The 11,611-nt window shown below is 35.8% G+C and overlaps 1 long non-coding RNA gene across 1 annotated transcript in view; it reads right to left on the bottom strand.

Moving 5' to 3' along the window:
- Positions 1–803: 803 nt before the first annotated feature.
- The window catches only part of LOC123573931 (uncharacterized), a 37,673-nt gene continuing 26,865 nt past the window's right edge, over positions 804–11,611 (bottom strand). Inside the window, exon 3 of the long non-coding RNA XR_006698666.2 lies at positions 804–871. This is a non-coding gene — a long non-coding RNA (uncharacterized lncRNA). The remainder of the gene's footprint in view (positions 872–11,611) is intronic.

Raw genomic sequence — 11,611 nt, 5'->3', positions numbered from 1 at the left:
GTTGTACCCAAAAGAGTATTTTTGTATGGAGTAGACACTAATGTTATTTGAGTAAGTCTTAAAATCATCATATTTGAGACTAGTTGTGGCAACATTGGTGTAAAGGTATATCTTGACTTATCTCAGATAAATTTTCTACAATTATGTTTCCAGTCATTGGCTTATTAATTTACTTATTCATAATCATGCCTTCTTTCAACAAGTATTTTCTGAGATTTATTATGGATTGTACATTGTCCTAGAACTGAGATTCCAAATAATTAAGACATGATCCTTGAACTTAAAGACATCTTATGGGCTGGCAGCAGAATCAGACATAAATATAAATAGACCAGGTATAAATCAGGCATAAATATAAATAATACCACTCTAAAAGGTGGTATATGATACATTAAGGAAATTAATATTAGACATGCATACAACATAAAATGATTGTATAGTGTGGAATGATTATAAAATCAAGTGCAAGTGATTTTAAACAATGCGTATGTTAGGGGTGCTGACCTCTGCACAGTTGAAAATCTATGTGTAACTCTTGACTCTCCAAAAACTTAACAATGAATAATCTACTGCTGACTGGAAGCTTAAGTTATACAACTGATAACAGTTATATAAGTTATATACAGTTATAAAAGTTACATAACTTATGTAGTAGACATAGCATATTGTTATATAAGTATATAACAGTAATATGACAATTAGCACACATTTTGTATATGTATTATATATTGTATTATTACCTTAAAATAAGCTAGAAAAAATAAAATGTCATTAAGAAAATCATGAGGAAGAAAAATTGTACTTACTCTTCTGTAAGTGAAAATGGATCATCATAAAGGTCGTCATCCTCATTGCCTTCAGGCTGAGTGGGCTAAGGAGGAAGAGGAAGAAGAGGGGTTGGTCTTGCTGTCTCAAGGGTAGCAGAGGAGGAAGAGGTGGAGGAGGTAGATGGAGAGGCAGGAGGGGCAGGCACACTTTTGTAATTGTTATTGAAAAACATCTGTGTGTAAGTGGATCTGTGCAGTTGAAACAAAAGTCAACTGTAATTCTAACCCCATGACCTCCAATTGTGGCCCCCAAATCGATTAGTACCCTTCACATATCTGCTTTGATCCCTTTGACATTTTCTGTTTGGTGTTTTCACTTTCAACAGCTGGCACCTTCATCTTCTTACTGGAAGTTTGTATTTAAATCACATTTTTCCTGGGTGAGCAGAGCCAATCAGACTGGGATGTGTGCCCCTTCCCCACAAGCTCATTTCTTAATCAAACCCTGGAAAGTGTGGTGAGCTAAGAATGCTAGTTTTCCTCCACTGATCTTGACAACTCTGATATGTGACTTCCATCCAAAGTTCTCCAGTGATCTTGTGCTAAAACTTCCCTCTGTGAGGCTCATCTTGAAATCACTCCCTTGACTTTCTTCCATCTCAGGTTTTACTTTCCTACTCTCCCACTAGTTTTCTGAAAATGTTAATAAATACTTTCACATGAAATCTTATCTAACGCCTACTTATGAAGAAGCCAATCTATGACAGTTGTCTTAGAGGATATTACACAGCCTCCTCTATCAGTCTACCAAAAGTTGAATTTTGAGTATCTCGTGGGGCAAGATTAGATTATATTAGCTACATTGTTTCAACTGGCAGCTTTTCCACACCGCCTCTCTGTATGGATAGTTTCACTTTTTGTAAACAATTATTTGTGTTTGGTTTTCCTAGAATTTGCTTTGTATTTTGCTCCATTTTGTGGAATTTGTACTAAGTTAAAAGAAAATCAAAGCAGCTTCGTCAAATTTAATAAGAACTTGGAAACATTGAGGGCTCTGTTTCTCATGAATTGCATAATTTCTGCCCAGAAATACTAGACAAAGAGGCAGGAGTTGAGAGACACTATGACTGCTTCCTCAATAAGCATTTCTCACTTCTCTGATAACTGAACTTTGAATCTGTCTATGAATTAGGCAGCAATCAGGACTCTGTAAATCTGACTTCCATCATGGGCATTGGATACTTGACAAAGGTCTGCTTAGTTTAAGAAATCTGTTGAGTCTTTTGTTTTCTGATTATAAAGAAACCCAAAATACAATGGGTGATAAAAGCTCGCTGGTTCTACCCCTTCCAAATAGGTCTTCTAAGGATGCTCTTGAGACACCTGGAGTGGCAAAAGTCGTCTTGATACCCCGAGGCACAAGCACGAGATAATACAGCATAAGGATGGAAACAAATTAGATCCTGGTGGCACTGCTGAGGAACACCAGGAATTAAGCTGAAAATACTACCAAGATTTGTGTTAAGTAAGATAACTAAAGGTCACTAATACTTAAGACTATTTGCAATGTTGTCATCTGAAACCACTAGTGATTGACACTGTGAATCCTGAAAGGGTCTTCAGCGGCATCAGTCAAGTTCGGGAAGTGGTTTTGGAAAATGGTGAGCAAGAGCTGGTAAGCAGGAAATTAGGTTCACCTCATAACACCGGAAAATATACAGGAAAAGAAAAGAATTATTTTGAACTCTGGAAAACTGTCAGTAAAAGGGAACAGATATTCACCATGATTGAGGTTGAATATTACATATTTTGAAGAGGTCATTAACTGAAATGCTGTTATTTGAAAAGAAGAGCATCTAAAACTGACATATATTCATAATACATCACATTTAAATTTTGAAAAAACATTAGCATTCATCCATATCTAAAATTTTTAACGGGTAAATGATTTAATCAAATGGTCTTGTGCTTTAAAGTGAACTGCTTAAAAGTTTAACAGCTTTCTAGATTTAGTTTGATTACAGTTTATTTTTTAACAGTTATTATTTAGAATAATTTAAATATAATACTTTGGCCTTGTGTTTACCATTCATTCTGGAAGTTTAAATATGATTCATCTACTCATCTGACCATCTACTTAATAAGTTCTGCATTTTCACTTCACCACGAAAATCAGCCACTGACTGAAAGTTTGTTTTGGATATAAATAATTTCCCAAAACTTTTCTAAGGCAGGTTGATCTTTCCTGCACATTATTAGTTAATATGTTGACCTTGTTTTGTTTCTTTCCACATGAATCAATTAAACTTTAAATAGATTAAAAGACTGAATTCAATATATTAAAATATACAAGATAAAGTTACCAAATCTAATACATGTGTCATGTTGTAGGAATGTAATCACCTGTATGTAGTTAAAATTAAATAATCTATTTACAATAGTATGGCCAAAATAGATAGATAAAAAATATAGAGCTATAAATAAAGAGATAAAAAATAAAAAATCGGCCGGGCGTGGTGGCTCATGCCTGTAATCCCAGCACTTTGGGAGGCCAAGGCGGGCGGATCATGAGGTCAAGAGATCGAGACCATCCTGGCTAACACGGTGAAACCCTGTCTCTACTAAAAGTACAAAAAATTAACTGGGCGTGGTGGCGGGCACCTGTAGTCCCAGCTACTCAAGAGGTGAGGCAGGAGAATGGAGTGAACCCGGGAGGCGGAGCTTGCAGTGAGCCGAGATCGTGCCAGTGCACTCCAGCCTGGGCGACAGAGCGAGACTGCGTCTCAAAAAATAAATAAATAAATATATATATATATATATATTTATTTGGCATAACTGTTAGAAGATATAAGTGCAGCAACAATAAAATAAAACTGAAATTCTGATGTATAAAAGCAGTCTTAACTAAATGAATATTCATGATGTTAAATAAGAAACATAAACAATGTGATATATTTTAACATATAGTTAATAATATTGTAAGCAAAATCTATTATTTGTACATGTTATAGAAATATCCCTGGTTCCATTTAAGAAGAAAGAGATATTTTGAAAACAGAGTTATGAGAATATAATTGGTTTAGAAAATATTAAAACGCTTTTTTTAAATAACAAAAAAAGCACATTAATTAATGTGTTGCAGGTGGAAAAAGATCAACAGAGCAGAATAGCTCAGATACACACCATGTTTTTATTTAATAAATATAAAGGAAATTTTATAATGTCAATGAGTTTGAATTAGTCAATAAATTTTACGGGGACAATTGATAAGCTTTGACAAAAATTTATTTTGATTATGCCTTGATTTACATAAAAATTCATCTAAGAAAAAATGTGGTCTCAGGATGTGTAATAATTCATTAAGCATAACTTTAGTAGAATACATTTGACTTCATAAATAAAATAACTTCATTAAAATACAACGGTGGAGCTAGGCGAGGTGACTCACGCCGGTAATTCCAGCACTTTGGGAGGCCGAGGCAGGCGGATCACGAGGTCAGGAAATCAAGACCGTCCTGGCTAATGCGGTGAAACCCCGTCTCTACTAAAAATACAAAAAAGTAGCCGGGCCAGGTGGCGGGCGCCTGTAGCCCCAGCTACTCGGGAGGCTGAGGCAGAAGAATGGTGTGAACCCAGGAGGCGGAGCTTGCAGTGAGCCGAGATCGCACGCCTGCACTCCAGCCTGGGCAACAGAGGGAGACTCTGTCTCAAAAAAATAAAATAAAATAAAATAAAATAAAAATAAATAAAAATACAATGGTGGACATTTATGGAACATTTACTATGTTCCAGACTTTGTGCTAAGGGCTTTACATGCATTCTAACTCCAAACAGCTCTGTGTATTATATGCATTTTCATGCCCATTTTCAAATGAAGATTAGAAAGGCTAAAGCATATGCTTAAGTCTCCACAGCCAATAACTAATGGATCCCAAGTTTGAACTAGGCTATTCAAACTTTAGTCTTTGTTTTCAATCATTATGTACCCCAGTTTAAAATATCAGCAATTTTCACTTAAAAACCAGTAATACTCAGAAAATGTTTTGTAACAAGTATGCCAGAAAATAGATGAAATCTTACATAAAGTAAGCTTGTGACACTGCATTTACCATTGCATTCTCCAAAGCACAAAATCCAACTCTTTCACACTTAGAGGACTGTGTGGGTCACAAAGCAGAAAATTATATACAAATAATCTATCTCTGCCTGGGGACATATGCAGTCTTGGATGCAGGCGTGAAGAGTAGGGAATGTAGACTTAAGTAAACTAACAATTTATTCAGTCAGGTAGTCATAAACATTTACTGTGCATCTACTGTGTGCATGCAGCAAACAAAGTGTCTGCCTTATGAAACACACATTCCAGCAGGTTAGTGAGGGGTCAGAAAAGAAAACAAAAGCAAATAGTATATAACGAGTTGTAGTAAGTGACACATAGAAATGTAAATCAGTAGACTGGGCAAAAAGAAGAGAGTATATTGCAGAATGGTGACTATTTTAGACCAACTATTTAGATTGTCTTATTTACTTATTTATTTATTTATGAAACAGGGTCTTGCTCTGTCGCCCAGGCTGGACGGCAGAGATACGATTATGGCTCACTCAGCCTCGACCACCCAGGCTCAGTGGGTCCTCCCACTTCAGCCTCCCAAGTAACTGGGGCTACAAGCAGTGCCACTACACTCACATAATTTTTTAAACTTGTTTGTAGGGGTTTCACCGTGTGGGTGAGGCTGATCTCGAACTTCTGTGTTCAAGTGATTCTCCTCCCTTGGCCTCCCAAATTGTTGGGGTTACAGGCGTGAGCCACGGCACTTGCTTAGACTGTTTCTTTTAGATAACAGAGACCTGAAAAACAGTGAGGAATTGAGATGTCATGTAGATACTGGGAGAAAGAGTGTTTCCGTCTGAGGGAACTTAAGAGCCAAGACTTGGAAAACAAAACAAAAAAAAGTCTGACATGGTTAAAATTAGAGCAAAAAAAGCCAAGCATAACTAAAGGAGAGTCAAAAGAAGAGATCATGAACAAGGAAATAAAGAGGATAACAACATTTTTCAATAAGTTCTGAATCCAGATAGATTGGTATGTCCCATTTTCCCATCATAGCATCACAGTTATGGTGCAGTTGGTATCTGAGCATGAGGCTGTTGTGTATCAGTCAAATCAAAGAAGTCCTTCATGCTCCCTAAAAGTATTAATCATGGCTTCCAACAGTAGATTTTAAATTCCATTCTGTTTTTTTCTGAACATTGGTGTTTTTTGTCAACTGATCAATGTACATTTAGGGTTACATTTCAACATTATTTTCGTGTTTTGTTTTTTTAATTAGGGAGAAAATAAAACATGTCTTTCTTTCTTTCTTTCTTATTTTCTGAGCAACTAGCAACCATATCTTAACTTTTTTTTCTTGGGTTTGTATAATAGGAGAAAGACTCCATTTTTGATGTGTGCAGTCTCACAGCCTATTTCCTCTTCTCCCCATGTCAGGGCAACTTAATAAGAAAGCCCATGAACACCCTCCATTTTTTTGGTGCTGGCAGAAATTTCAAACAACACAATCCCCTGCCAAAGCCCCAGATCCATCCCGGAACCACAATAAACACCTGAATCCAACCCGGAACCACAATAAAAACCTGAATCCACACAACCATTGCCCTCGATTCTTTGAGACAGAACCTGATCCCCTGTCCTTGGGGAATCTTCTTTCCATTTACTATGTGAATAAATACAATATTAATCTCATATCCATTGGTCCTTATGTGTCACTCATTCTCACATCCATCATTTCCTGAGTTTAGTGGTGAGGGAGGAAGAAGGACTGGCTGGCATCCAGTAGTGGATGCTAACAGTCTAAGTAAAACAGGTTGTAATTTTTTCTCATTGTCCTGAAATTTGTTTGCTCAAAGCCACCTTAGCTGACCAAAGGTGAGAAATTAGTTTCGGTACTTCAATAAACAATGATTAAGCTTGGTGAGGACAGCATGCCAATAGCTGAGACGGACTGACAGGTCGGCGTTTTGGGCCAGACAGCCAAGTTGTAAAGGCAAAATAAAAGTGCTTGAAAGACATTAAAGTTCTTTTCTAGTGAACACACGAGTGATAAGAAAGCAATATTATTGCTGATATAGAGAAAATTTGAGTGGTCTGGATAGAAGATAAAACCAGTCAAAATATTCTCTTAAGCCAAAGCCTAACCAAGAACCTAACTCTACAATCCTATGGAGGCTGAGAAAGGTGAGGAAGTCGCAGAAGAAAAGTTTGAAGCTAGCAGAAGTTCTAGTAGTTCTAGTTCATGACGTTTAAGGAAAGAAGCCATCTCCATAACATAAAAGAGCAAGGCAAAGCAGTAAGTGCTGATGTAGAGGCTGCAGCAAGTTGTCTAGAAAACCCAACAACAATTGATGAAGGTGGCTACATTCCACAACAGATTTTCTAGGCAGATAAAACAGCTTTCCATTGGAAAGTGCTATCCCAGACTTTCATAACTAGAGAAGAGAAGTCAATGCTTGACCTCAAACTTCAAAGGACAGGCTGACTCTCTTTTTAGTGGCTAATGCCGCTGGGGACTTTAAGTTGAAGCCAGTACTCATATATCATTCAGAAAATTCTAGAACCTTTAAGAATTAAGCTGATTGTACTCTGCCTGTGCTCTATGAAGGAAACAACAAAGACTGGATGACAGCATGTCTATTAACAGCACAGTTTACTGAATATCTTAAGTCCACTGTGGAGAACCAATTCTTAGAAAAAAAATATTATTTTCAAAATATTGCTGCTCATTAACAATGCACCTGCTCATTCAAGAACTTTAATGGAGATGTACTCAGAGATTAATTCTGTTTTCCTGCCTGCTAAGACAACATCCATTCTGCATCCCATGGATCAAGCAGTAACTTTGACTTTGGGGCCTTATTATTTAAGAAATACATTTAAGGCTATAGCTCCCATAGACAGTGAATCCTCTGATGGATCTAAGCAAAATAAGTTGAAAACATTCTGGGGAGGATTCACCATTCTAGATGTCATTAAGTACATTTGTGATTTGTGGGAGGAGGTCAAAATATCAACATGAACAGGAGTTTGGAAGAAGTTGATTCCAATCCTCATGAATGACTTTGAGGGATTCAAGACTTTAGTAGAGGAAGTAACTACAAATGTGGTGGACATAGCAAGAAAACTGGAATTGGAAGCGGTGCTTGAAGATGCAATTTAATTGCTGTAATCTCATAAAACTTTAATAGGTGAGAAATTGTTTTGTATGGATGAACAAATGGATGAATAATAATGTGGATGAATAAATAATATTAATCATTTTTATAGATAATTATTTTATATGGAAGTGATTTCTTAAGGTGGAACCTACTCCTGCTGAAGATGCTGTGACCATCGTCAAAATGATGACAACAAATTTAGAATATTACATAAACATAGCTGAGAAAGCAGTGGTAGGTTTGGCAAGGATTGACTACAATTTTGAAAGAAGTTCTACTGTAAATAAAATGCTATCAGACAGCATCACATGCTACAGAGAAATCCTTTGTAAAAAGAAGATCCCATCAATGCAGGAAACTTCATTGTTGTCTTATGCTAAGGAATTGCCCCAGCCACCTCAACCTTCAGCAACCACCACAGTGATAAGCCAGCAGCCATCAACATTGAGGTAATATACTTGACCAGTGAAAAGATTACAACTCACTGAAGGCTGAGATGTTATCATATTTTAGCAATAAAGTATTTTTAAATTAAAGGATGTATATTGTTTTTCAGATATAACTCTATTGTATATATTATAGACTACAGTATATTGTAAACATAATTTTTATGCAACAAGAATCCCCAAAATTTGTGTAACTTGCTTTTTTGCAACATTTGCTTTATTGTGGTGGTCTGGAACCAAACCAGCAATATCTTTGAAATATGCCTGTATATTAAACTTAGGTGAACATATGTTATGTTAAAGTATGATACATTCCTGTGCCTTTATTTTTAATTCATCTATTAACCAAGAAATTTATTTCTGCTTAGCTGATATATATACATATCTACATATATATATGTGTATATATATGAATGTATATACATACACACACACACACACACACACACACACACACACACATATATATGGCCCTAATAGTCATTTTACCATCCTCTCTCCCATTATAAGGAGAGGGAGGGTTATTTTCCATTATCTTGAGTTTTTCCTATCCTTGTCACTGATGTCCATCTGTTTAAATCGTAACTTGGTATCAAGTATCAATTCAAACACTGCCTGCTTAACATTTTTTATTTAATTGTCTCCATCTCTAATTAGATAAACGATTTGATACATGTCCTCAAGCATGCTATTTACCTTTCTGAGCCCTAGTTTTTATCTATGTAGAATTAGAATACTAAAGACATATAATCTGTATAAATGTTTGATTGTTTATCCATTCCCCTTTCACTCTAAACTCGCATTTAGCTCTCACAATAATGTATTTTAACAACCTATTGATAAGTTTTGGATTTCAGTAATTCCAAGGTGTAAATATGTGGCATAAATCTAGAACACTTCATTGTTGAGTTAAAAAAAAAATGAAATGTTTTCATCATTTATTGGTTGGAGGGTTAAGGTTCCTTCCTGAAAATGATGTGTCCCACCCACCTACATCTAAAAGGATGGAAGACCCAGCTCAGTCTGAGGCTGGGCTAGGAGAGTCTCCTTAGTTTGGGGCAAGTTCTTGTTTTAGAATTAGCTGTGATTCTCCACTAAAGCACAAATTGAAAAGGATCTTTAAGTTTTCTTTTAGCTATAAAGTCCTATGTCTCTATAATTTTGAAGCATTTTGTAAGTCTCCCTTCCAAATTGATATTCTTCCTCTTTGGAACCCAAAGTACTTTGAAATTCTTTGTACTTTCTGGAATTTACCTTACTCCTAAAATGTCAGATTTGGGCAACAGTGTGAGGTAGTAAAAAGCAGACTTTGATAACAGAAAAAAAGCTGGTGTTCCAATAGCCTATGCTTTTGTTACTTTGTCTGTTTGACTTTCTGTCCTAGGACTTTAGGGTGCATGAGAAGCCTCACAAAGGGATGAAGGAAAGAATCAGCAGGCATTTGCTAAAAGTCTAGACTTCAGGCACTGTCCTTGGTTAACACTGGGTTGAAGTGGTATTTCTTAGCTAATTTATAGACCTTTGACAAAAACATTTCTCTCACCTTTAATCTAATCACAAGTAATAATGCCTTCTATATATATTTTTTTCTTTTCTAAGCCACAAATAGGCACACTAGTGCTGCCTGACAAAGAAATACATTTGGAACGTGAGAATGATTAAATATATACACTCATACATTTAAAAAGGCACAAACATTTCATATTATTTCTTGTTTATTGGCTTAGGGTTGAAACTCCTATGTATTTCTTATTGATCAATTTTTTCAGAGGGCTCAAATGTAAAAAGTCATTATTTAAAATATATTTTTAAGAGAACAAAATAAGAGCTGTTTCCCCCCGCCCCCACAGGGAATAGATAATATCCTTAAACAGTCCACTCTGCGAATTAGAATTTAGATTCTATTCATATGAATTGATTCATGCAGTATGTATTCTATTTTATGTATGTGCTTCTTATTATATTTCAATTATAGCTCAATAAAGCTATTTAAAAATACATACTTTTTTATTTCTTCAAAAAAAAAAAAAGAAAAAAGAAAAAAGAAAACCGGATACATGTGCAGAACGTGCAGGTTTGTTACATAGGTATATGTGTACCATGGTGGTTTGCTGCACCTATTGACCCCTGCTCTAATTTCCCTCCTCTCTGCAACAGGCCCTGGTATGTGTTGTTCCCCTCTCTGTGACCATGTGTTCTCAATGTTCAACTCCCACATATGGATGAGAACATGCAGCATTGGTTTTCTGTTCCTGTGTTAGTTTGCTGAGAATGATGGTTTCTAGCTTCATCCATGTCCCTGCAAAGGACAAGATCTCATTCCTTTTTATGGCTGCATAGTATTCCACAGTGTATATGTACCACATTTTCTTTATCCAGGCTATCATTGATGGACATTTGGGTTGGTTCAATGTCTTTACTATTATAAATAGTTCTGTAATAAACATACATATACATGTGTCTTTATAGTAGAATGACTTATATTTCTTTGGGTATATATCCAGTAATGGGGTTGCTGGGTCAAATGGTATTTCTGGTTCTAGATCCTCGAGCAAATGCCATACTGTCTTCCACAGTAGTTGAACTAATTTACATTCCCATCAACAGTATAAAAGCGTTCCTATTTCTCTACAGCCTTGCCAGCATCTATTGTTTCCTGACTTTTTATTAATCACCATTCTGACTGGCATAATATCATATCTCATTGTGGTTTTGATTGGTATTCATCTGTTGATAAGTGATGTTGAGCTTTTTTCGTATGTTTGTTGGCTGTGTAAATGTGTTCTTTTAAGAAGTGTCTATTCATATCCTTAGCCCACTTTTTGATAGTATTGTTTGTTTTCTTGTAAATATGTTTAAGTTCCTTGTAAATTCTGGATATTAGTCCTTTGTCAGATGGGTAAATTGCAAAAATTTTCTCCCATTCTATAGGTTGCCTGTTTACTCTGTTGATAGTTTCTTTTGCTGTGCAGAAGCTCTTTAGTTTAATTAGATTCCATTTGTCAATTTTGGCTTTTGTTGCGATTGCTTTTGGCATTTTGTCATGAAGTCTTTGTCCATGCCTATGTCCTGAGTGATATTGCCTATGTTTTCTTTTGGGTATTTATGATTTGGGGTTTTACATTTAAGTCTTTAATCCATCTTGAGTTAATTTTTGTATAAGGTATGAGGAAGGGGTCCAATTTG

Source organism: Macaca fascicularis, chromosome 6 (assembly GCF_037993035.2).
Source record: "Macaca fascicularis isolate 582-1 chromosome 6, T2T-MFA8v1.1".
Classification (NCBI taxonomy): Eukaryota; Metazoa; Chordata; class Mammalia; order Primates; family Cercopithecidae; genus Macaca; species Macaca fascicularis.
This window is presented reverse-complemented; position numbering and strand designations above follow the sequence as displayed.